Here is a 5,000-nt window from a genome sequence, read left to right as displayed (position 1 = left end):
CACCACATGCAATACCGCCATCTATGCGCATCTGACAACACTACGTCCGCACCACAAAACATACCGCCATCTGTAGGTCTCCCGCAACATGACCTCCTCCAACGACGATACCGCCATCTATGCGACGCCAAGCCGATTAAGACAGCGATGGCGCCACAGTGCCCGCCTTTCGACGCCACCCACAAAGCCTGCAGCCTCTGTCGACCATAGCACCCAATCTCCAGTGGCTCTGCCGCACGAAGCCGTGGACCGGCAATGACTCCACCCGCACCCGTTCGTGCACCACCCCAACCGCCAAACGCGCACCTCCAGCGGATGAACGGCGGACGTTTCCCGCACTCGTAAAGTGCAATCCACCCCTATAACGTGCGTTTCATGAAGAGTTATTGCCAATATGCGACATTCCCGCTGTCCCTATACATGAGCCGCGACCTGTACCACTTACGAGCGAGAGACGCGATCGCGTTGCTCACTGTACGGCGTCCGATACCGAGCCATCAGCATGTCGGTCCCCATGCGCGTTGCACTCGCACTCGCAGTCGCAAAAACGTGGGGCAAATATATTACGCGGAAGAGTTATAACAGACCGAGCCCCACTGCATGAGGGGAGTCTTTGTCACTAATGTACACAGATGGAACATTTTGGACTGGAACCAGATTACCCGTACACACGGCGCTGATTAGTAATCAATGCAGAGCCATCAAACTACAGAATATATATACAACTGTCCGTATACATGCTGAAAGAGTCTGCCCACAATGGGAACCACACGTCAGCCAGCCACTCTGATCACGCACCACTCTCTGCTTCTAACGGGCGCACATACAATATGTAAGCACCAGCATGGAACAACATCCAGTGCATCCTCTCCGCCACATTACACAATCCACACTATCACAACCAGACCAGGAGGTCCATGCGGAAAATACAATATCCCACCCTTTCGACATCCACCATTGCGCAGATCAGGCACCAACACCCACACATGTCCTATACAACGGTGCACCCAACATCACAATAGTACCTCCTGTCACAGCGCACAAACAATGACATGAGTCAAAGACACAGGTCTGACACAAGCATAGAATTGGAGCGCCGCCTCTAATAAGCCAAAGGTGCATCCTGACGTGACAAATCTGATCATGTCACAAGCATTCACTTACTATAATCACTATCAACGAACCTGCCGCCCCCGCCCCCCCCTACACCTTTCCTTACAACAACGTGTAACCTAACCTAACCTAACCTATGTTGTACCTTAACCTAACCTATGTTGTACCTTAACCTAACCTATGTTGTACCTTAACCTAACCTATGTTGTACCTTAACCTAACCTATGTTGTACCTTAACCTAACCTATGTTGTGCCTTAACCTAACCTATGTTGTGCCTTAACCTAACCTATGTTGTGCCTTAACCTAACCTATGTTGTGCCTTAACCTAACCTATGTTGTGCCTTAACCTAACCTATGTTGTGCCTTAACCTAACCTATGTTGTGCCTTAACCTAACCTATGTTGTGCCTTAACCTAACCTATGTTGTGCCTTAACCTAACCTATGTTGTGCCTTAACCTAACCCATGTTGTGCCTTAACCTAACCCATGTTGTGCCTTAACCTAACCCATGTTGTGCCTTAACCTAACCCATGTTGTGCCTTAACCTAACCCATGTTGTGCCTTAACCTAACCCATGTTGTGCCTTAACCTAACCCATGTTGTGCCTTAACCTAACCCATGTTGTGCCTTAACCTAACCCATGTTGTGCCTTAACCTAACCCATGTTGTGCCTTAACCTAACCCATGTTGTGCCTTAACCTAACCCATGTTGTGCCTTAACCTAACCCATGTTGTGCCTTAACCTAACCCATGTTGTGCCTTAACCTAACCCATGTTGTGCCTTAACCTAACCCATGTTGTGCCTTAACCTAACCCATGTTGTGCCTTAACCTAACCCATGTTGTGCCTTAACCTAACCCATGTTGTGCCTTAACCTAACCCATGTTGTGCCTTAACCTAACCCATGTTGTGCCTTAACCTAACCCATGTTGTGCCTTAACCTAACCCATGTTGTGCCTTAACCTAACCCATGTTGTGCCTTAACCTAACCCATGTTGTGCCTTAACCTAACCCATGTTGTGCCTTAACCTAACCCATGTTGTGCCTTAACCTAACCTATGTTGTGCCTTAACCTAACCCATGTTGTGCCTTAACCTAACCCATGTTGTGCCTTAACCTAACCCATGTTGTGCCTTAACCTAACCCATGTTGTGCCTTAACCTAACCCATGTTGTGCCTTAACCTAACCCATGTTGTGCCTTAACCTAACCCATGTTGTGCCTTAACCTAACCCATGTTGTGCCTTAACCTAACCCATGTTGTGCCTTAACCTAACCCATGTTGTGCCTTAACCTAACCCATGTTGTGCCTTAACCTAACCCATGTTGTGCCTTAACCTAACCCATGTTGTGCCTTAACCTAACCCATGTCGTGCCTTAACCTAACCCACGTCGTGCCTTAACCTAACCCACGTTGTCGCCTAACGTAACCCACGTTGTCGCCTAAACCTGCTCTGTAATTGTTATACGACTCGTTCAATTAGTGTAGTGTTGCCCACCCGCAACCCTCGCAATATAGTTCGCTACTCGCACTCCCCGCTCCCCTGTGTATCGCTTCATGTTAAACACCTTGCAAGTCTTGCTCACTTTCCACATGCTCCTGCTGTACACTGTAATGTGGATGGCAGCAGGACGTACATGCCGCCCCTCCCCACGTCCCCACCTTGCCCCCTGCCTTCGCAAGCTGGTTGGTGAGAACTTTGCATGTTCAATGCCCTCCGCATGCGACGTACTCAGGCTACGTTGTGGTGCGGCCTGTGTCAACTGTCCGCTAATGTCGTACGCGTAAACCACAATCTGTACTGCACATTCGTCCTTATGTACTGAATGATACATCGTGGCACATGTGTGACCGTACAACGACTGCGCCCAAAAACGGCGGACCATACAGTGCAAATATTGTGCACGCAGCTACGTGTCGTCTCCCTATGAGAGCTGGATTGCAGTGTGGTACGCCATAGAGACGTGTGGGAGGAACGGACGCCGTGGATGGCGATCAGCATGAGCTGTCTGTTGATGTATTCGGACCTAGTCGTCTCTCCTCACACACCGTGATGGCATGGTGCACCGCGTTCCATATCTGCGACATGCTACAGAGGCCGGTTGACAGTCGTTCGAGCAATGGACATCGCATACGTACGGGGGCCACCTTCCACGTATTGTCTAGGCGTGCACATTTTGTTGCGTGTATGTGGGCAGACGTAGTGTGGCGTGACACCTGACACAGGCATGCAATAATCGTGGAAGTTGCAAATGGCGATGGACGCCTGCGTTTTCTGGTGAAGTTACGCAAATGAACAAATGGTAACCTGTTGTGGTGCGGTTGTTCTCGCTAGGGGTGAATCGGTGATGGCGACGATAGGTTGAGGTACTAACCGGTTGTTCCAGCGATACCCACCATGCCGACGAAACTGAACGGCATCTGGGTGTGAAGCGATACGCGGCGGTGGCTGGGTGGGACCGTCCCCGGCCGGTGAGGGGGCGCCTCCCGGCGTGCTGGCCGCGCGGTGCGTGGGCGCACGCGCTACAGCCGGCTGGTGGGGGCGGCCAGTGGCAGGCGCGCCGGCCGACGGACGCGGCAGGCGTCGCAGCTGCGCGCCGGCGCACCCTGCGCGCGGCGCCGTGCGGCCAAAGTAGGTCCTCGCGGGCCCGGTGCGAAGCGCGGTGGACATCTTCAGTGTGCTGGTCCGATTGAGGACTGTGTGCGTTGAGGATGCGCTGCCGCCCGGCGCTCGGCGCCGCGACGCCGTCTGCTGCTCGGTCGCCCCAGCGGTTCTCGCTGGTGGTTTGTATCGCAGCTGTGCGGATGTGTTGGCGCGTGCGCTGTGCTGGGAGAGTTCGCTTCGGCACCCAAGTGGGGCTTTTGTCCTTCTGTGGCGCTGGCGTTGGAGCTGCCGGTCACCGTAGGTGGCGCGTGTTGTCTCCCGCCGGCAATGCCACGACAGCACGCTCCCGGGCCTCTGTCGGCAGCGGCAAGCTCAGTTGGGAGCACGGGTGGTCGCACCGAAAGCGTCTACTCGCCTAACTCCGGGCGATTGCGCCTCTCTCGAACCCGACCAAGTACTTGGGACGGCGCTGCGCGCCGCCGGGACCTGAGAGGGTTTCGAGGTGTATTGTGCAGGGGAGCTCAGCCTCCTCCTGTTTGCAGAATGATTGAGCGGACGCTTGCGTGTTCGCGCGGGCCCCCGGGACACACTCCCGGGCGGCCGGCTGCTCAGCTCTAGTTGACGCAGCTCCCTGGTTGATCCTGCCAGTAGTCATATGCTTGTCTCAAAGATTAAGCCATGCATGTCTCAGTACAAGCCGCATTAAGGTGAAACCGCGAATGGCTCATTAAATCAGTTATGGTTCCTTAGATCGTACCCACGTTACTTGGATAACTGTGGTAATTCTAGAGCTAATACATGCAAACAGAGTCCCGACCAGAGATGGAAGGGACGCTTTTATTAGATCAAAACCAATCGGTCGGCTCGTCCGGTCCGTTTGCCTTGGTGACTCTGAATAACTTTGGGCTGATCGCACGGTCCTCGTACCGGCGACGCATCTTTCAAATGTCTGCCTTATCAACTGTCGATGGTAGGTTCTGCGCCTACCATGGTTGTAACGGGTAACGGGGAATCAGGGTTCGATTCCGGAGAGGGAGCCTGAGAAACGGCTACCACATCCAAGGAAGGCAGCAGGCGCGCAAATTACCCACTCCCGGCACGGGGAGGTAGTGACGAAAAATAACGATACGGGACTCATCCGAGGCCCCGTAATCGGAATGAGTACACTTTAAATCCTTTAACGAGTATCTATTGGAGGGCAAGTCTGGTGCCAGCAGCCGCGGTAATTCCAGCTCCAATAGCGTATATTAAAGTTGTTGCGGTTAAAAAGCTCGTAGTTG

The 5,000-nt window shown here is 53.0% G+C and overlaps 1 non-coding gene across 1 annotated transcript in view; it reads left to right on the top strand.

Moving 5' to 3' along the window:
• The first annotated feature begins 4,348 nt into the window (after positions 1-4,348).
• Positions 4,349-5,000, top strand: part of LOC124765319 — a 1,909-nt gene continuing 1,257 nt past the window's right edge. The window contains exon 1 of the ribosomal RNA XR_007012877.1: positions 4,349-5,000. This exon is cut by the window's right edge and continues 1,257 nt beyond it. This is a non-coding gene — a ribosomal RNA (small subunit ribosomal RNA).

Source organism: Schistocerca piceifrons, unplaced genomic scaffold (assembly GCF_021461385.2).
Source record: "Schistocerca piceifrons isolate TAMUIC-IGC-003096 unplaced genomic scaffold, iqSchPice1.1 HiC_scaffold_654, whole genome shotgun sequence".
Lineage (NCBI taxonomy): Eukaryota > Metazoa > Arthropoda > Insecta > Orthoptera > Acrididae > Schistocerca > Schistocerca piceifrons.
The sequence above is the reverse complement of the archived record's forward strand: the minus strand, read 5'-3'. Positions and strand labels throughout refer to the sequence as shown.